Source organism: Aedes albopictus, chromosome 1 (assembly GCF_035046485.1).
Source record: "Aedes albopictus strain Foshan chromosome 1, AalbF5, whole genome shotgun sequence".
NCBI lineage: Eukaryota > Metazoa > Arthropoda > Insecta > Diptera > Culicidae > Aedes > Aedes albopictus.
Window position 1 is genome coordinate 264,458,478 of NC_085136.1, and position 21,777 is coordinate 264,480,254.

The 21,777-nt window shown below is 44.4% G+C and overlaps 1 protein-coding gene across 3 annotated transcripts in view; it reads left to right on the top strand.

Moving 5' to 3' along the window:
• Positions 1-21,777, top strand: part of LOC109398973 (homeobox protein prospero) — a 365,719-nt gene that overhangs the window by 45,052 nt on the left and 298,890 nt on the right. The window contains exon 1 of one of the 3 annotated variants that reach the window (XM_029876691.2): positions 14,698-16,289. The exons of the other annotated variants lie outside the window; for them this stretch is intronic. The gene's annotated coding sequence lies outside the window, so the exon portion shown is untranslated. Of the gene's footprint in view, positions 1-14,697; positions 16,290-21,777 lie in introns of those variants that run through there. 3 annotated transcript variants of the gene reach the window in all.

The following is a 21,777-nucleotide window of genomic DNA, read 5'->3' on the forward strand; positions in this document are numbered from 1 at the left end:
AGAGAATCCTCTCAGGATTCGGCAGAGAATCCTCTCAGGAATCTGCAGAGAATCCTCTCAGGATTCTGCAAGAAAATCTCTCAGGATTCTAATAAGCCTCGGCAGAGAATCCTCTCAGGATTCTGCAGACAATCCTCTCAGGATTCTGCAGACAATCCTCTCAGGATTCTGCAGAGAATCCTCTCAGGATTCTGCAGAGAATCCTCTCAGGATTCGGCAGAGAATCTTCCCAGGATTCGGCAGAGAATCCTCTCAGGATTCGGCAGAGAATCCTCTCAGGATTCTGCAGAGAATCCTCTCAGGATTCTGCAGAGAATCCTCTCAGGATTCTGCAGAGAATCCTCTCAGGATTCTGCAGAGAATCCTCTCAGGATTCTGCAGAGAATCCTCTCAGGATTCTGCAGAGAATCCTCTCAGGATTCTGCAGAGAATCCTCTCAGGATTCTGCAGAGAATCCTCTCAGGATTCTGCAGAGAATCCTCTCAGGATTCTGCAGAGAATCCTCTCAGGATTCTGCAGAGAATCCTCTCAGGATTCTGCAGAGAATCCTCTCAGGATTCTGCAGAGAATCCTCTCAGGATTCTGCAGAGAATCCTCTCAGGATTCTGCAGAGAATCCTCTCAGGATTCTGCAGAGAATCCTCTCAGGATTCTGCAGAGAATCCTCTCAGGATTCTGCAGAGATTCCTCTCGGGATTATGCAGAGAATCCTCTCAGGATTCCGAGGAGAATCCTCTCAGGATTCTGCAGAGAATCCTCTCAGGATTATGCATAGAATCCTCTCAGGATTATGCAGAGAATCCTCTCAGGATTCTGCAGAGAATCCTCTCAGGATTATGCAGAGAAACCTCTCAGGTTTCTGCAGAGAATCCTCTCAGGATTATGCAGAGAAACCTCTCAAGATTATGCAGAGAATCCTCTCAGGATTCTGCAGAGAATCCTCTCAGGATTCTGCAGAGAATCCTCTCAGGATTCTGAGAAGAATCCTCTCAGGATTCTCAGAAGAATCCTCTCAGGATTCTCAGAAGAATCCTCTCAGGATTCTCAGAAGAATCCTCTCAGGATTCTCAGAAGAATCCTCTCAGCATTCTCAGAAGAATCCTCTCAGCATTCTCAGAAGAATCCTCTCAGGATTCTGCAGAGAATCCTCTCAGGATTCTGCAGAGAATCCTCTCAAGATTCGATAGAGAATCCTCTCAGGATTCGGCGGAGAATCCTCTCAGGATTCTGCGGAGAATCCTCTCTGGATTCTGCACAGGATCCTCTCAGGATTCTGCAGAGAATCCTGTCGGGATTCGGCAGATAATCCTTTTCGGATTCGGCAGAGAATCCTCTCAGGATTCGGCAGAGAATCCTCTCAGGATTCGGCAGAGAATTCTCTCAGGATTCGGCAGAGAATCCTCTCAGGATTCTGCAGAGAATCCTCTCAGGATTCAGCAGAGAATCTTCGCAGGATTCTGCAGAGAATCCTCTCAGGATTCTGCAGAGAATCCTCTCAGGATTCGGCAGAGAATCTTCTTAGGATTCGGCAGAGAATCCTCTCAGGATTCGGCAGAAAATCGTCTCAGGATTCGGCAGAGAATCCTCTCAGGATTCTGCAGAGAATCCTCTCAGGATTCTGCAAAGAATCTGCTGAGAATCCTCCCAGGATTCTGTGGAGAACCCTCTCAGAATTCTGCGGAGAATCCACTCAGGAGTCTGCCGAAAATCCTCTCAGGATTCTGCGGGGAATCCTCAGATTCTGGGGAGAATCCTTTCAGGATTCTGGGGAGAATGCTTTCAGGATTCTAGGGAGAATCCTTTCAGGATTCTAGGGAGAATACTTTCAGGATTCTAGGGAGAATCCTTTCAGGATTCTGGGGAGAATGCTTTCAGGATTCTGGGGAGAATCCTTTCAGGATTCTGCAGAGAATCCTTTCAGGATTCTGCAGAGAATCCTTTCAGGATTCTGCAGAGAATCCTGAGAGGATTCTTTGCAGAATCCTGAGAGGATTCTTTGCAGAATCCTGAGAGGATTCTTTGCAGAATCCTGAGAGGATTCTTTGCAGAATCCTGAGAGGATTCTTTGCAGAATCTTGAGAGGATTCTTTGCAGAATCCTGAGAGGATTCTTTGCAGAATCCTGAGAGGATTCTTTGCAGAATCCTGAGAGGATTCTTTGCAGAATTCTGAGAGGATTCTTTGCAGATCCCTGAGAGGATTCTCTGCAGAATCCTGAGATGATTCTTTGCAGAATCCTGAGAGGATTCTTTGCAGAATCCTGAGAGGATTCTTTGCAGAATCCTGAGAGGATTCTTTGCAGAATCCTGAGAGGATTCTTTGCAGAATCCTGAGAGGATTCTTTGCAGAATCCTGAGAGGATTCTTTGCAGAATCCTGAGAGGATTCTTTGCAGAATCCTGAGAAGATTCTTTGCAGAATCCTGAGAGGATTCTTTGCAGAATCCTGAGAGGATTCTTTGCAGAATCCTGAGAGGATTCTTTGCAGAATCCTGAGAGGATTCTTTGCAGAATCCTGAGAGGATTTTTTGCAGAATCCTGAGAGGATTTTTTGCAGAATCCTGAGAGGATTCTTTGCAGAATCCTGAGAGGATTCTCTGCAGAATCCTGAAAGGATTCTCAGCAGAATCCTGAAAAGATTCTCAGCAGAATCCTGAAAGGGTTCGTTATCGACACTCGGGAATGCAACGTAGTTATTTCGAGCCTGTTGTCTGGAATGAGGATTGGAGACCACAAGCCGAGTGTTCTGCCCTTCGAAATGCGACATTTGGGTGGAGATGGTTGTACGGTCACGGTGCTTTTGAATCTGTGGCTACTTGTATTACTTCTTGTAAAATAATCAACGGCACAACCAATTAAGGGTTAAAGGGGACTTTAAGAACGCTCAAGGAAACTGCAGAGCATTTCAGGGGACGATGAATGTCCTTGAAATCCCCTTATCCCCTATAACACTTCTGAAACCCCCTGAAACGCCTCTGCAACCTTCTCATACTACCAGTAATGTCTTTGGAACCCGCGGAAAGTCCTCTGGTTCCTCTGTAACACCTCTTCAACCTTAGGAAACCCCTTGTAACACCTCAGAATACCATCCTGAAATACCCTATGTAATCCACCAGCAACCCTTCGAAACCCCCCATAACGTCCCTGAAATTCGCTGTAACGCTCCAGAACACCCGAAAAGACCTCGAAAATCCCGTGTAACGCTCCTCAAACATGTTGAAAACTCTCCGAAACCCCCTGAAATGCCTGCAGAAACCTTCTGAAACTCCCTGTACCACCTGTGAAACCTTCTGAAAACCACCTGAAACGCTCCAGTTGGAATATCTAAAGAAATCTATGGTGAAACCGGGGAAATTATTCGGCTCGAAGTTACCAAACGCAATCAAACGGCTCTATGGTGGAACTTTGAACAATTCTTTGAACAAGTTCAGTTGGAACTGGAAAATTTCCAGCTTGTACTGGTAAAGAAATCCCAGGTGGAACCGCACTCATTGTAGCCTCATAGTCGTGTTGTTAGCGTCACCAAGCGTATAAATGCACCATACCATGAGGAGGGTTTCCAGTTAGCCTAGTGGTTAAAGCTATGGATCGCCAATCCGGAGACGGCGGGTTCGATTCCCGTTCCGGTCGGGAAGATTTTCTCGACTTCCTGGGCATAGAGTATCATTGTACTTGCCTCACAATATACAAATTCATGCAATGGCAGGCAAAGAAAGCCCTTCAATTAATAACAGTGGATGTGCTCAAGGAACACTAAGTTGAAGCGAGGCAGGCCAAGTCCCAGTGGGGACGTAGAGCCATAAAGAAGAAGAAGAAGAAGAAGAAGAACCATGAGGTAAGGGTTCGATTCCAGCTCCGGGCGGAGGACCTTTTTGTGAGAAATGTGCCTTCTCTGTATCAGCTAGTGTGCATGTTCTGTGTGTCCGTTGTATAGTTTTAAATATTGGTTCAATTTGTGCAGCCATTAGCCGGAGACGGTGTCCTGTCCATGTCTTTAAAGTAAATCACGGGTGGAATTTTCCAAGAAACTCCAGGCGAAATTCTAGGAGAACTTCCAGGTGGAATTTTGGGAGAAGATGGAACTACTGGAGAAATCCTAGGTGAATTTTCTGGTGAAATTGTCATGCAGGAATTCCAAGTGGAACTCATGGTACCATAAATGTACGTAGAATGTCAGCTGGAATTACCTGAAGAATTGCAAGTATAACAACTGGAAAAACTCCAGCTGAACGTTCTCAATCAAACTCTGACAGAACTTCTGGAAAAATCCTTCGTAAAACTCTTAAAGTTATTTCAGCTGGAACTTCTGGAAGACTACTAGCTGGAATTCTTGAGAAATGCCTAGGTTGAACTTCTCAATAAATCACAGGAGTCTTGGAGAAATCTCAGATGTAACCCGTGTTAAAATCTCAGGTGGAGCTACCGGAGAAATTTCAAGTAGAATTCTTAAAGATCTCACAGGCAGACCTAGATGAATACCAGGTGGAATTTCTGGAAGGTTTACCCGATTCACTCCCGAATGAATTGTGAACTTCAGAAACGTGTTTACAATAGTTACTAAAGAAATCACGGGTGGAACTAAGGTACACCGGGGCAAGTTGAAAGGGGTGGGGCAAGATGAAACAGCGGGTTAACATGATGTTATCCAATGATGGTGAATAGCTCGAATGCAATAACACATAGTTTTTGATTCAAACAATCTTTTGGCGAAAGAAAAAATTCTAAATTTTATTGAAATCTATTTTAAAACTTCGCGTTTCATCTTGCCCCACCCGGTTCAACTTGCCCCGGTGTACCTTACTGAAAAATCACAGATGGAACTCCAAAAAGGAAGTAAGGTAAAACTCCTTGTGGAATTTCTGAATAAATACTAGGTGCAAGATACGCGTAAATCTTATAGAAACTTTTGAAACAAAGCCATTTGAATCACCTGCAGTTATCCCAGGGCAACTTCCGGAGAAACCCAGGTAGATCGCTTGAAGAATACCCAGGTGGAGCTCCTGGATGAACTCAATTTAAAATCCCTTATTGAGTTCCAAGTTCACGGAGGGCTCCAGAAGAAGTGTCGTGTGCTCGACGCAGAAGAAGTCCAAGTCACAGACGAAATGGGTCTATCTGTTCAAAGATAAACACAAGCAGTGGAATTGAAAGAACTTTGCTCGTACTTGCTAGTTTTGCGGGCTGCAAAACGTGGAGTCGATGAGGAGAGCGTTCAACATAGCTCTGGTCCTCACAAGTTCCTATTTCATGTTTCCACGGGTCAAACGATGACAAAGACCGCCAGCTACTTGTGTACTTAGCTGATATTGCAGCCTGGGCACTGTTGTCATTCTGACTTCAGTTAGATTGAGAAGGTACGTCCCGAGCGTCTGTTCACCAAGGAGGTGCAGCTCAAACAACGTCTGACCGTTGTTTGTCATCCACCGGAAGCTATACCTAAGGTGGCAGCTCCACTAAAGTAGATATGGGAGCTTTGGCCAACAACTTACTGTCCTTGAAACTCAAAAACCGTTACAGAATCCAAAAATGAAGGATTACGAACTGATTCAACGCCAACAACTTTTAGTGCAAAACAACGGACAAGAATTAGAACTTTGAGTGTACTAACCCCAGCCAAGCAGGGTGAACTGGCACAACTGGTCAATGAGACATGACGTATGAAGTTTGAAATCCTAGGACTGAGCGAAGTCTGTTGACCGAACTTTTAGAACACAGATTGGCGTCGGGTCAAACTCTGCTGTACTCCGGCCTACGAGGTGAACACGGTCCTCGCGACTGTGGAGTTGGTGTCCTGCTCAGCGCTCACGCCCACGCTGCGCTCATGAAGTGGAAACCGTCCGACCATCATCTCCTAATCGGCAAGATCCGACTTCGCATTGTTAGGATTTATCGACAGGAGGAGAAAATTGGGCGACGGTTCAACACACGCCGATTGGAAGACGCTGCCGTGCAAAGATCCTTCGACGAGGAGCTGAAGAACCGTGTTGTGGATACTCCAGCAGGTGGAAGCGTGGAAGATCAATGGAGCGTCATCAAGAACGCCTTCATCGCCACCGGCGAGAATAATTTGGGTAAGCTACGCACCCGGAGAAAGCAGTAAATCATATATGATACCTGGAGGAAGATAGAGGAGCGAAGGAACGCCAAAGCCGCGATAGAGCGAGCGAAAACACGAGGAGCCAAAGGCTTTGCCCGGCAGCGCTATTCGGCTCTCGAGAAACGCTCATGTAGACGGGAAAAAAGAGCGTGGGTGGACTTCCAAGTCGACGAAGGCGAGAAAGCCGCAAACACCGGCGACATCCGTCTCCTCTACGATGTCTCACGTCGCCTTAGTGGGACCAAGATGAATGCTACGATGCCTATGAAAGACTCATCTGGACAGTTACTGACCGACCCGGCTGACCAGTTGAAACGCTGGTTCGAGCACTTTGGAAACCTTTTTCAAGTGTCGGCCACGTCATCAACACCTCAACATGATCCGCCAAGGGTTCGATGCATAACCCGTGTCAACACTGAAGCTCCATCAGTGCAGGAGATAGAAACAGCCATCCGTAGCATAAAACCGAACAGGGCCCCAGGGGTCGATCGCATATCAGCTGAGATGCTCGAAGCTCACCCCGTAGTATCCGCACAACTACTGCATCAATTATTCTGCAACATATGGGAAACCTCGACATTTCCGGCCGACTGGATGCAAGGCAACTTTGTAAAGGTACCCAAAAAGGGTGACCAGACTGTATGCGATAATTGGTGGGGCATCATGGTGCTGTGTATCGTTCTCAAAGTGCTCTACAAAGTGGTCCTGAACCGGATACAGGAGATGATTGACGCAACTCTACGACGGCAGCAAGCAGGATTCAGTGCCAGACGATCCGGTGTGAACCATATTGTCACGCTCCGTATCATTCTGGAGCAAATCAATGAATTCCAAGTCTCTCTACCTGGTGTTCATGAACGTTCATTGATTACAAAAAAGCTTCCGACCGTCTCAATCACGGAAACAGGGTCTCCCTGAGAAAATCATTGGTCTCATTGAAGCACAGTACAGGGCATTTTCATGCAGAGTACTGCACAACGGTGTCTTGTCCGATCCCATCCGGGTCGTTTCTGGAGTGAGGCAAAGATGTATACTATCACCGCTACTGTTTCTCATCGTAATCGACGAGATCCTGGTAGGTGCGAACCAAATCGTGGATTGCTGTGGCAGCCCATTACTATGGAGCACCTAAATGATTTTGAACTGGCTGACGACGTTGCTCTCCTAGCTCAACGGCGTTCTGATATGCAGAGCAAGCTCGATGATCTTGCCAATCGCTCCTCAGCGGCAGGTCTTACCATCAACAACGTCAACAAGACCAAGTCGTTGGATGTAAACACTGTCATCCCTTCCAGTTTTACGGTAGCTGGGCAATCAGTGGAGAATGTTGAAAGCTTCCAATATCTTGGTAGCCAAATGGCGGCCGATGGCGGCACCAAGATCGACCTAGGTGTACGGATCAAGAAAGCGAGGGCTGCTTTTGCGAGTTTAAGAAATGTATGGAAAAACAACCAGATTAGTCGACGCACCAAAATTCGAATTTTTAACTCGAACGTGAAATCTGTGCTGCTATACGCCAGTGAAATTTTGTGTGTATCAGTGCAGAACATGCAACGGCTGCAGATATTCATCAATATTCAATAAATGTCTGAGATATATAATTCGTGCGTGGTAGCCTCACAATAGGATCTCCAACTTGGAGCTCCATCGTCGATGTCATCAAAAGCCGATAGCGACAGAAATTCGGGAGCAAAAGTGGAGGTGGGTCGGCCGGATTCTACGCAGGGGCGAAAACTAAATCTGCAAGCAAGCGTTAGATTGGAACCCAGCAGGACTTCGCAGCAGAGACAGACCCAGAGGCTCATGGCGGCGCAACCTCAACAACGAAATCAAGCAAGTCGACAGAAATTTGACCTGGCCACAGATCAAGGCAATGGCTGGCAATTCGATCCTCTGCACCGTGGGTGCCCAGGACTGAAAGTAAGTTGCATACAAACATCATCCCGTACGAACATCCAATCGAGTCACTGCCGGAGGAGGACAGCCTGGACCTAACTGGAACTAAAATAGCTCCATGCGTGTGTTAGCGATCAGGGGAGGAAAAAGTGCGTTTTGATACTGCAGCTGTGTGGGTGGCGCAAAAAAGGACTGCACTGCACATACATGTGCGTGCGTGCATTTTAGGCAAATCCTGTTGTCCTCCCTTCTCAGCTCGTGATCGGGTTGATGGGAGGACTAATGCCATATGTAGGTGCCTCTCTTTCACTCTACCGTTCTGCTTATTTCATATCTACAATCGTTTAAGTGATTCATGAAACAAAAATCTGTTAATCCTGATTTTCGAAATCAATTAAATCGGACCCAGAGCCACTAAATGTTACGACCTCAAGGTCCTTTCTTGCAAGGAGCGCCTGCATGTAGGCAACAGGGTCGCCCGAACCGTCATCGTCGTCGTTCGATTCCGTCTCCCCCTTCCGGTGTGCGTTCGTTTATGTGAGGCAAAAGGCGGAGCGGAAAAAAGGACTATGGGACGCCAAAAAAAAAAAAAGTCGCCCGCTCCTCGCGAGGCTCACAATCGACCGACGAACGCTTGCGCCAGGAAAAATGTATTGATGAAATATATGTGTATGGATTGCCTCCGCACGCTATTTTTTCCCGTTTTCGTTTCGCTTTTCCTCACCCCGCAGGACGGTCAATTTTCCGCGCGTTCCACCAGGACTCTCCCGCGCGCGACATCATGGTGAGCACACGCGGGCTTTCTCTCGCGCGCGCACTGCCTGGTGACAAACAATCGACACCGACCTGACTGGCTGCCTGGCGGCATGGCGATGGCGACGGCGACAGCCAGCGACGGGAGGGCAATTCGAATTTTTCTTTTCGGAAAAATTTATGTACAAAACAGAGGTAGCCCAGCTACTCAGAGCCACGTAACTACGGCCGACGACGATGGAGAAATCCACGAAACACATCCGGAGGAGAGCGAGGAGACGGCCCCCACCCCAACTGTTCGAATCGGGTGCAGAAATTTGCTTTTTTTCCTCCTCCGCACCGGAGTCATCGCCATCATACCATGCGGGTTGCATACATAGAGAGGGCACCGGAGTTTTTTCGTTGTTTTTTGTTGTTGTCATTGGTGGAGGAGCGCTGATGAGTGTTGCTGCTGCAACGGTCCAGGATGGGCGCAGTGCTGGCAGATTTACGGAATGACACAATTGGGGTAAAAACATCATCCCAAAGCTTGAAAATCTTCTCCCAGTAACTTGGAGAGCTTCCTTTCGAAGCTTGAAAAGCTTCCTTTCGATGCTTGGAAATCTTCATTTAGAAGCTTGGAAAGCTTCCTTTAGAAGCTTGGAAAGCTTCCTTTAGAAGCTTGGAAAGCTTCCTTTCGAAGCTTGGAAAGCTTCCTTTCGAAGCTTGGAAAGCTTCCTTTCGAAGCTTGGATAGCTTCCTTTCGATGCTTGGAAAGCTTACTTTCGAAGCTTGGAAAGCTTCCTTTCGAAGCTTGGAAAGCTTCCTTTCGAAGCTTGGAAAGCTTCCTTTCGAAGCTTGGAAAGCTTTCTTTCGAAGCTTGGAAAGCTTCCTTTCGAAGCTTGGAAAGCTTCCTTTCGAAGCTTGGAAAGCTTCCTTTCGAAGCTTGGAAAGCTTCCTTTCGAAGCTTGGAAAGCTTCCTTTCGAAGCTTGGAAAGCTTCCTTTCGAAGCTTGGAAAGCTTCCTTTCGAAGCTTGGAAAGCTTCCTTTCGAAGCTTGGAAAGCTTCCTTTCGAAGCTTGGAAAGCTACCTTTCGAAGCTTGGAAAGCTTCCTTTCGAAGCTTGGAAAGCTTCCTTTCGAAGCTTGGAAAGCTTCCTTTCGAAGCTTGGAAAGCTTCCTTTCGAAGCTTGGAAAGCTTCCTTTCGAAGCTTGGAAAGCTTCCTTTCGAAGCTTGGAAAGCTTCCTTTCGAAGCTTGGAAAGCTTCCTTTCGAAGCTTGGAAAGCTTCCTTTCGAAGCTTGGAAAGCTTCCTTTCTAAGCTTGGAAAGCTTTTTTTCGAAGCTTGGAAAGCTTCCTTTCGAAGCTTGGAAAGCTTCCTTTCGAAGCTTGGAAAGCTTCCTTTCGAAGCTTGGAAAGCTTCCTTTCGAAGCTTGGAAAGCTTCCTTTCGAAGCTTGGAAAGCTTCCTTTCGAAGCTTGGAAAGCTTCCTTTCGAAGCTTGGAAGGCTTCCTTTCGAAGCTTGGAAAGCTTCCTTTCGAAGCTTGGAAAGCTTCCTTCCGAAGCTTGGAAAGCTTCCTTCCGAAGCTTGGAAAGCTTCCTTTCGAAGCTTGGAAAGCTTCCTTTCGAAGCTTGGAAAGCTTCCTTTCGAAGCTTGGAAAGCTTCCTTTCGAAGCTTGGAAAGCTTCCTTTCGAAGCTTGAAAAGTTTCCTTTAGAAGCTTGAAGAGATTCATTCACGAAACGCGACGCGGAACAAGACACGACACTTGTGATTCTTACAATCGTCAAAATAATTAAAAAATTACCTTAATGCCGACCGGTTTCGGGCTCGATGCAGCCCATCAACGGGACAATGTCCGACTGATTGCGATGTTGTTCGTACTAATCCGGGTCCGGGGAGAGAGAGAATGTTACTGCAGCCGATTCGTGTCGATGAGATCGAATAGACTCGCGTTTCGTGAATGTCGTGATTGTTCTTACGTTAGCACTAATTACACCAATTGATATTGGAAAGTTTCTTTTAGAAGCTAGGAAAGCTTCCTTTAGAAGCTTGGAAAGCTTCCTTTAGAAGCTTGGAAAGCCTGCATGAAAAGCTTGGAAAGCTTGCTGTAGAATCAAGGAAATTTTCCTACAGAAGATTGGAAAGCTTCCTTTAGAAGCTTGGAAAGCTTCCTTTAGAAGCTTGGAAAGCTTCCTTTCGAAGCTTGGAAAGCTTCCTTTAGAAGCTTGGAAAGCTTGCTTGAAAAGCTTGGAAAGCTTGCTGTAGAATCAAGGAAATTTTCCTACAGAAGATTCTAAAGCTTCCTTTAGAAGCTTGGAAAGCTTCCTTTAGAAGCTTGGAAAGCTTCCTTTAGAAGCTTGGAAAGCTTCCTTTAGAAGCTTGGAAAGCTTCCTTTAAAAGCTTGGAAAGCTTCCTTCAGAAGCTTGGAATGCTTCCTGTAGAAAGCTTTAGAAGCTTGGAATGCTTCCTTACGAAGCTTGGAAAGTTACCTTTAGAAGCTTGGAAAGCTTCCTTTAGACGCTTGGAAAGCTTTCTTAAGAAGCTTGGAAAGCTTCCTTTAGAAGCTTAGAAAGTTTCCTTTAGAATCTTGGAAAGCTTCCTTTAGAAGCTTGGAAAGCTTGCTTTTGAAGCTTGGAAAGTTTCCTTTAGAAGCTTGGAATGTTTCCTTTGTAAGCTTGGAAAGCTTCCTTTAGAAGCTTGGAAAGCTTCCTTTAGAAGCTTGGAAAGCTTCCTTTAGAAGCTTGGAAAGCTTCCTTTAGAAGCTTGGAAAGCTTCCTTTAGAAGCTTGGAAAGCTTCCTTTAGAAGCTTGGAAAGCTTCCTTTCGAAGCTTAGAAAGTTTCCTTTAGAAGCTTGGAAAGTTTCCTTTAGAAGCTTGGAAAGCTTGCTTTAAGTTTGGAAGTATCCTTTAGAAGCTTCGAAAGTTTCCTTTATAAGCTTCGAAAGTTTCCTGTAGAAACTTGAAAAGTTTCCTTTAGAAGCTTGCGAAGCTTTCTTTAGAAGCTTGAAAAGCTTCCTTCAGAAGCTTAAAAAGCTTGCTTTAGAAGCATAAAAGGCTTCCTTTTGAACATTGGAAAGCTTCCTTTCGAAGCATGGAAAGCTTCTACGAGAAGTTTGGAAAGCTTCACGAAGAAGCTTAGAAATCTTCCTACGCGTAAAAGCTTAAAAAGCTCCTTCCGGAGGCTGGCAAAGCTTCTTCTAAAAAATTGGAATGATTCTCTCAGAAGTTTGAAAAGTTTCCCTTCGAAGCATGGAAATCTTCTTCCACGAGTTAAGAAAGTTTCCGTAGAAGCTCTGAAAGCTTGAAAAGCTTCCAGAATTTTCTTATAATTCTAGTGCAAACTTTCCAAGATATCAAGTGAAACTTTTTAGTCTTCTAGAAAAAGCTTCCAAATGTTCTAGAAAAACCTTTCCACGTTTATTGGAGAAGCTTTCCAGGTTCTTCATAAGACAAGCTTTCTTAGCTTCAAGGAGAAACTTTCCAAACTCCTAGATGAAGCATTACAAACTTCTAGAAAAAGCATTTCAAGCTACAAGAAGGAGCTTTTTAAGCTTTTAGGAGATGCTTTCTAAGCTGCTTGGAGAAGCTTTACAAGCTTTTGAGAGAAGCTTCCCAAGCTGCTGGGAGCAGCTTTCAATACTGCTGAAAATGCTTACCAAACTTCTGGGAGAATCTTGTCCAGCTTCTTGTTCCAAGCTTCCATGAGGAGCTTTCCAAGCTTCCAGGAGAATCTGTCCAAGCTTCCGTGAGAAGCTTTCCAAGCTTCCAGGAGAAGCTTCCAAGCAGCTTCCAGAAGAAGCTTTCCAAGCAGCTTCCAGGAGAAGCTTTCCAAGCAGCTTCCAGGAGAAGCTTTCCAAGCAGCTTACAGGAGAAGCTTTTCAAGGAGTTTCCAGGAGAAGCTTTCCAAGCAGCTTCCATGAGATTTTTTTTTTGTTTCTTTTTATTCGTGAATTTTAACTTAGGCTAATTCTTCACACTTCCAGGAGAAGCTTTCCAAGCAGCCTATAGGAGAAGCTTTCCAAGCAGCTTCCAGGAGAAACTTTCCAAGCAGCTTACAGGAGATGCTTTCCAAGGAGTTTCCAGGAGAAGCTTACCAAGCAGCTTCCAGGAGAAGCTTTCCAAGCAGCTTCCAGGAGAAGCTTTCCAAGAATCTTCCAGGAGAAGCTTTGCAAGCAGCTTCCAGGAGAAGCTTTGCAAGCAGCTTCTTGGAGAAGCTTTGCAAGCAGCTTCCAGGAGAAGCTTTGCAAGCAGCTTCCAGGAGAAGCTTTGCAAGCAGCTTCCAGGAGAAGCTTTGCAAGCAGCTTCCAGGAGAAGCTTTGCAAGCAGCTTCCAGGAGAAGCTTTGCAAGCAGCTTCCAGGAGAAGCTTTGCAAGCAGCTCCCAGGAGAAGCTTTGCAAGCAGCTTCCAGGAGAAGCTTTGCAAGCAGCTTCCAGGAGAAGCTTTGCAAGCAGCTTCCAGGAGAAGCTTTGCGAGCAGCTTCCAGGAGAAGCTTTGCAAGCAGCTTCCAAGAGAAGCTTTGCAAGCAGCTTCCAGGAGAAGCTTTGCAAGCAACTTCCAGGAGAAGCTTTTCAAGCAGCTTCCACGAGAAGCTTTCCAAGCTTCCAGGAGAAGCTTTCCAAGCTTCCAGGAGAAGCTTTCCAAGCTTCCGGGAGAAGCTTTCCAAGCTTCCGGGAGAAGCTTTCCAAGATTCCGGGAGAAGCTTTCCAAGCTTCCGGGAGAAGCTTTCCAAGCTTCCGGGAGAAGCTTTCCAAGATTCCGGGAGAAGCTTTCCAAGCTTCCGGGAGAAGCTTTCCAAGCTTCCGGGAGAAGCTTTCCAAGCTTGCGGGAGAAGCTTTCCAAGCTTCCGGGAGAAGCTTTCCAAGCTTCCGGGAGAAGCTTTCCAAGCTTCCGGGAGAAGCTTTCCAAGATTCCGGGAGAAGCTTTTCAAGATTCCGGGAGAAGCTTTCCAAGCTTCCGGGAGAAGCTTTCCAAGCTTCCGGGAGAAGCTTTCCAAGCTTGCGGGAGAAGCTTTCCAAGCTTCCGGGAGAAGCTTTCCAAGCTTCCGGGAGAAGCTGTCCAAGCTTCCGGGAGAAGCTTTCCAAGCTTCCGGGAGAAGCTTTCCAAGCTTCCGGGAGAAGCTTTCCAAGCTTCCGGAAGAAGCTTTTCAAGCTTCCGGGAGAAGCTTTCCAAGCTTCCGGGAGAAGCTTTCCAAGCTTCCGGGAGAAGCTTTCCAAGCTTCCGGAAGAAGCTTTCCAAGATTCCGGGAGAAGCTTTCCTAGCTTCCGGGAGAAGCTTTCCAAGCTTGCGGGAGAAGCTTTCCAAGCTTGCGGGAGAAGCTTTCCAAGCTTCCGGGAGAAGCTTTCCAAGCTTCCGGGAGCTTTCCAAGCTTCCGGGAGAAGCTTTTCAAGCTTCCGGGAGAAGCTTTCCAAGCTTCCGGGAGAAGCTTTCCAAGCTCCGGGAGAAGCTTTCCAAGCTTCCGGGAGAAGCTTTTCAAGCTTCCGGGAGAAGCTTTCCAAGCTTCCGGGAGAAGCTTTCCAAGCTCCGGGAGAAGCTTTCCAAGCTTCCGGGAGAAGCTTTCCAAGCTTCCGGGAGAAGCTTTCCAAGCTTCCGGGAGAAGCTTTCCAAGCTTCCGGGAGAAGCTTTTCAAACTTCCTGCTCATGTTGAAACATTTCTTCAAACAACGTTCGTCTAGTTGTCCTTCGAAAATGACATCCAAAAACGCGTCCTGGCAGCCCTGCCGTCGTCTTCCCGCGCCCTTACGTCGACGGACGGGAGATTTTTTCCGCCAAACAGGGAAAACTCGGAAAATGATAAATTTTTTCCCGATCCGCACAAAACGCGCGTTGGAAACGAGGGATTCTGCCCGATTCCTTTTTTTTCATTCCGCTCTATGTGTTCACAGCAACTCCCGTCCTTGCCGTCGTCGTCGTCGTCGTCGTCGTCACCGTCCATTCAGCCGTGTTTTGCCTGGTCCTGGTTCGGTCGCATGTGTTGGTTCGGTTTGGTTGGGCGCGCGCTGCCAGGATGATGCGAGGATGGATGAAAAAAAAATCGCAGCCTAGGCTCTCCCCGGTCGGTCCGTTCGGTCGTGCCTGGTTTGGTTTGGTAGGGTAGCAGCGGCCCAGTCCCAGGTCGTCGCGGTCCCCACATATTGCCTCGCTGTACGAGTATGTACGAATATGTATGTAATTACCCAGCGGTCAGTGTTTCTTTTTAGCGCATAATGACGCTCAGTCACGCTGTTCTAGCGTCGTTGTTAATACGCGTGTTATCGCCGTCCGTCGCGCGATGCCAAAAATACCGGCGTCAAATTTCTTATTTTTTCCATTATAAGTAATCCAAAACTAAACGTTTTCAACTCAATTTTGAATAAAATATAGTCCAGAAGCCAAAAGTTACCTACTGTCCGTATCGTCTCACTCGTCCCTGTGAATAGCTCCGGAGGAGGAAGAAGAAGAAGAGGAACCAACTGCGAACCTTCCTCAAGGAGCCGAGGTCGTGAGTGGGTGCCAGGAGCAGAAGAAGAAGAAGAAGCTCCAGCGCCTGCAACCACAATATATAATAATTATCATACATCGGAGATGAAAAAAAGCATATTTAAAATGTGGACCACGACGTCGACCTCCGCAAGGAGCCGCGGAGAGGTGAACGATAGGGAAAGTAAAATTGCCAAAAAATGTGCACCGTTTAAATTAATCGATAATTAAAGTGGAAGCGAGTAGTGGATGTCGAAAGAGAACAATTTTCAACAACGTTTCGGCCGACCCCCTCTTGGATATTGAAGAACCGGACGAATTCCAGGAAACCAAAAGTTCATATTTTCTCCATCAACCGAACGTGAACGTGAGAGCGTGCGAGAAAAAGTCAGAAAGAATTCGAAAATCAAAAAATTGCATGATTTTGTTAGTGTTTTAGTTCGTTTGCTATTCTAAAGATAAAACAAAAACTAAACGAACTAATCTTGTTTCCCTCATGCAAGTTTAAAAAGCAACGATGTAAGAACCCGTAGCTGATGAAAAACTAAAAACAAGTTTGGACCAACAGTGATTGTATTATTATTAAAAAATAATGTGCAATACTCGATAATAACTCCCGAATTGTGACACTAATCCCCTACAACGGATCGAACCCAACCCGGACTAGACTAAACCGAACTGTTACTGTGCTACTGTGCTGTGCGCGCTAATGTTTCAGGATCCATAGTGCTACGTGTGAGTGTTGCCTGATTAGAACAAAAGATTCGTCGAAAATTTCGGCAAATCCGCGAGTGCGCGCCCGGTGAGTTGCTACGAGCTGCATTAGTTGGCATTAGCATTAGGCGGAACCCCTGTGCAACGAACCACCACCACTATCATCCCCATCATCATCGGCATCGTTGTATCCAGTCAGTGTCGAGTTGCAGGGAGTGAGCGCCTCTAAAGTAGGTACCCCCCTGTGTGTGGAGGGGCTGTGCGAGAGTTTGGCTCAATAATAATGCGACGCAAAGCTGATTAGAGACGGCGATACTGCGGACTGTTTTGTGCGAGGTGGACACTATTGGGCAGCGCGGAAATTTGCGAATTGTGACGGGATTGTGAAGCGAAGTTGCTAGGTAAGGTGAAGTAGTTGGTGGTTGATTCTTAGTTATATGCTTTCATATACATTTGTTCAAAGCTGCGAGAACCGGATAACTCACGTCATATTTACCATAAATGATAAATCAAACTTGGATATTCAAACGCTATTTCCAAAGTTTTTACTGTAAATTTGTGTTACATACACACTTCTGCTCCATTTTGGGTGGTTACTTCTGACAAAGATCTCCAAATTCCAAAGTAACTGTTCACATAGTTGTGTCTAACGTAGAAATCTTGACGGTTGTTTTACCAAACTTAGTGAGGTTTGTGCAGTGCGTATACTGGGTGTTGTTTTGCTGGACATCTGAATTTTATTGAAATGTGGTGTTTAAACGCACTGTTTCCAAGAATGTTTGGATTGCTAAACATCCTTCTAATCCTTATAAATTGAATGTCCAAAGTAAACGAGAATACAAAGCAAGTAACCACTTTTCTTAATCTTATTTAGGAAAACAGTTCCGAAAAAAGAGAAAATCATGTTTACGTTGTTATGACTTCGAAAGTTTGGTTGGAAATCACACATGTTTCTTTTTCTATGTGGCCTGAAAACCGTGAAAAAAGAAGAAAAAGTGGCTGTTCGATAAATTGCGACCCATTGTTTCAAAAGTCAACTGATTTCTTAGTAGAGACAAAAAATCAAAAGTAGCGGCGTATCTAGGATTTTTTCCTAGGGCGTGCCTTTTCTATGTAATTAAAAGCGTCATTTTGGCTTTTTTAGTGCTTTAATTTCACTATTTCAGCCTTTGCTTCAAAGTGTCATCTATCAATTCAGAGTATTGATTTGTTGATATGAGTGCAAGAAGTTATAAAGTATAGCGAGAAAGGAAAGTAAACCACACAAGAAATTCCGAATTTGCATTTCCCAGAAGTTCTCAGAAAGGTTTACTCCATGCAATCCGACGGTATCTTTTTAGGATCAATCTGTACATCGTAACGAAGTAGGGAATCGCGCAACTTGGGCGGTGGCTTCTATTTTCGTCTGTTTTCCGCTAGAACTTAGTCAAATTTGAACCAATTGACACAATTTTTGGAATGCAGTGAGATAGGTATAGTATCTACCCGTGTACAACATTTTAAGTCAATTGGTTCAAAATTGACTGAGTTATAGTGGAAAACAGACGAATATAGAAGCCACCGCCCAAGTTGCGCGATACCCTATCATGTCTCAGTTTTAATCGCAAAATTGTTTTCCGCTGCAGTCCAAAATATTCTAAGGGTAATTTCGTTACCAGTTATGATAGTTATAAAGATTCTTTCGTGCAAAACTATATCAATTCTGTCGGCTGGTTTGAAGCTATCAGTATTGATGTTGATGAGTATTTGTAAATATTATTTATTTTTATTTTTTACACCCTTCTCTCTCCTTCCTTAAGTTCCGTGGCCTTGAGTGGCTTTGAACTAAACCCAGTTACCCCCTTTGCAAACATAACTTTTCAAACTTCAATATATGTAACACAATAACATTAACAATAAGTGAAGTTGTGCATACGTTCGAGATTGCGGGGATTTATAGATTCCGGCACGAAAAATTATTTGGCTTACTTTAAGCGTAGATGCATTATCAACGTTTGTTTACTGTGTAAAACTATCACCAAAGGGTACTCAGCAATGCAACGTCCAATATTTACTAATACGCGCTGCGATTTTATATCTGTGGGCCAACGCGAAAAAATTAACGCAACTAATTTGCATCTAAACAGGTGGAATCTCCACAATATTTTTCTGATTAGCATTTTGTATTCACTGTGGGTGGATTATAAAGTGTGTAATAAATTGAAGTTAAAAATTCCTTTCGAATTTGACATTTCTAGGCTCCAATTACTATGATTAGGACAGTGATCAATATTTCATAGGTCTTCGTGCAAAGAGTCAAAAGCTATCTCTGATTGTACCATCACGAAGAAAATTTATGGTTTCTATTCATGGGTAATTTTGCTTTCATCATGGTATTGTCATGTTATTAAAAACTGAGCATTTTTTCTCACCAACTCTGAGTTCTCCAGTCAGCGTTGTGGATAAGGCTTTGCACTGCCTACCCATCGTCTATGGGGTTCAATTTTCGTTTCGGCTTAGACATTTTTTCATTCCCTGGGCATAGTATATTAGTATAGTTATTGTGATTGCCACATAATACATAGTTCATGTGGTCTTCAGTTAGCCTAGTGATTGAGGCTGGATCGCCAATTCCGTTCGGATCGGTGCAATTTTTTCGGCTCCCTGGGCATAGTGTATCATTGTCCTTGCCACACAATGTACAAATCCATGCAATGACAGACAAAGAAAGCCCTTCAATTATCAACTTTGGGAGTGCTCTAAGATCGCTATGTTTAAGAGAGACAAGACAAGATCACGTGAACATACAAATCGACAGAAGAAGAAGAAGAAAAAGAAGATATCTTTTAATTTCACCACAATACGGTACCTAGAATTTTAACAAGGACGTAAGTCTCAGAAAAATAAAGCAGCTTTTATAAATGTACACTAGGGATCTGTGAAGACATGTAGAATCTTAAGCAAGCTAGTAGAAATTAAGCGTATGCGGTATGGGCCTTTTTTTCAAAGCGATACGACACGAATCATATGTGAAATATCTGATACGATACGGTACAAACCGAAGCGGAATTCAAAAATGTTCCGCGAGCTCGATGCGGTATTGGAACTCACTCGGTACTTTTCGAAACGAAACGAAATTTTCGTAAAAGTTTCACTGAATTTTACAGATATACCAGTTTTGTACAAATTGAAACAGTATCAAATGCAAGTTATTTGCGTTTTATTTTCCTTGCGGTGACAGTTGTTTAGGTATTTTGTATGTATCGAAGTATGAGTCTGATTTTCTTTCAAGCCCGGGGACACATAGAATTGATCGAACAATTTTCCACTTGGCCACTAGATGCTCAATGTGTTGCCTTGTGTCTACTATATGTAAGGTAAATTCGTGCAGCCTCTTGTTGATACATCCACCAGATGTACACCATAATCAAACTCTGTCGAATAACGAAACTTATACATAAACCCTGGAATCCAAACCTGGAAGAAACTGATAAATGATTAAATTTATCGGATGTACTGAAGTCCTGTGAGGGGCCACAGCTGTAATGGCGTGGATATTCAGCAAAACTATGCTCAGGGTTGGGTTTGACTCCCCTCGGCCCAGGAAATTTTCACATGCAAAATGACCAATGGCAGATGTAGCTCTCAGTTAATAATTGCGGAAGTGTTCATAGAAGCAGGCCAGTGGCAACGTTACATCAAAAAGAAGAAACCTGTACCAACGAGTGTGATTATTCAGTACGAAACTTTTCTTACGCGAAATGTACAAATTATTTCGATTCTTATTTTTCGCAAAAAATGCTTAAATAAAGGGACCTTGGGTATTATCTGCAGGTTTTCTCTCTTCTTCATGGGAGGGGGAGGTTTGTCGGTCAGATTACCTAGAACTCGATCATATTATTTTATTTATTTTTTTATATATCTGTATTAACGAGATTTTTAGCCCTACGATAGTTCATGTCGGGACCCACGCATTACTTCGTTTCCGAAGGAAGAACTCACATTTTGCGAGTTGGTCGGGAGTGGGATTCGATCCCAGGTTCTCGGCGTGATAGTCAAGTGTTCTAACCATCACACCTGGTCCGCTCCGCATCATATTTTTCAGCTTGGTTGGGAAAAAGCCCTCAACGATGAGGAGAACAAAAATGCCGAAAGTACATCAGTTCCCCCATGTTATTCATACATTTTCCAAACAATAAAATGCAAAAGGACAAACTTGCAAATGCAAACTTGAAATGAAATGCATCTCAGATTGACTTTCACCACCAACACACCGCAAAATGTAAGTGTTCCTATCGGGTTATTCGAGTCCTTCGGGCCTGAGGATCTCGAAATGAACTAGCCTAAGGCCAAATATATCATTAATACAGATGAAATAATAAATAAAGTTTACCTTTTACGTGTGGGGATTCTTTTTATTATCGTACAAATTGGTACCAAGGTTCTCAGAATTCAATGAATTTTTTTTCATATAAAAAACCAAAACTGATAAAAATCGAGGTCGGCTAAAACTTCAGTGGAAAACATACATTTGCCACAGACACCACCTACTTTGAAAAATCATAACTCAAGAGCGAAGCATCGTATACAAAATGTTTTTGCCTTTCTCGTACACCAAGGTGTACCGAAAGGCTATATGTTCACTCCAAAAACGAAAATTTTATAGAGTCTCCGGAGGGGTCAAGTGTTATATACCAATCGATTCAGCTCGACGAGCTGAGATGATGTCTGTGTGTGTGTATGTGTGTGTGTGTGTATGTATGTGTGTGCGTATGTGTGTGTGTGTGTGTACAAAAAAGGTCACCTAACTTTTAGATAGTAAACATCAACCGATTTTAACGACCGACGGTTCATTCGACGCGGAATCTGGTCCCATTGTTTCCTATTGAAAATGGTTCGGATCGGTCAAGCCGTTCCGGAGTTATGGCCATTTAGGCGTTCCGGACCGGTACCCCAGGAAGGGGCCAGATATGAAAATGCAACAAACCCATGCATGCGACCCATCAAACCACGGCATTTTTAATTATCTGATGAACGGGAAGTAGGAAAATAGTCTCAGACTATATCTGAACCGGTCATGTTCCGGAACCGGTTCCGGGTGTCCTGCCGGAAGTGGCCAAATATAAAAGTGAACATAACCCATGCATGCGACACATCAAAGAGCGGCTTTTTCGATAACCAGATGAACGGTAAGCAGGAAAATAATGTCAAACCATGTGTCAAACCATATATGAACCGCTTATATGGATATTAAACTGAAGAAGTTGAAGGGGTGAATCCAACTGAATGCGTCTGACGATGACCGAAGAGTAGTAGGTCGAAACGCGTAACGCTTAACAAGCTGTTTCCGATATTTGTCACCGATAATTACCAATCAATCCACAAATAACATATCTGAACCGGTTGTGTTCCGGAACCGGTTCCAGGTGTCCCGCCGGAAGTGGCCAGTTAAAAAAGTGAACCAAACCCTCATATGCACATCAAATCATCAAAAATGTTGGATAACCAGATAAACCGGCAGCAAGAAAATAGTCTCTGACCACACCTAAGATGGCCAGCAGTGTTGCAGAATCAGGATTGAATGCATCGCTGGAATTACGAAAGTGAACAAAATCAATGCAAGCGATAAAAATGCGTAAAAGAACAAAATATCAATAAAAATTAAAGCAATCTTGTCAAATCACACCATTTTAGATTCCTGAGACGTAATTATACAGTAAGATGAATCAACGTTGTATGGGGAAATTTTAATTTTATAGCATCAATCCCCTTTTGCGGTTGAAATTACTAGGCACAATTTAGATGCAACTGGTTGAGCCCTCGCGCTCTGTAACACGGTTGAAATTTGAATGGGTTTTATTATGAGAAATTTCACTAGCTTGCACTTTTTTTTGTCAAATGTTACATAAC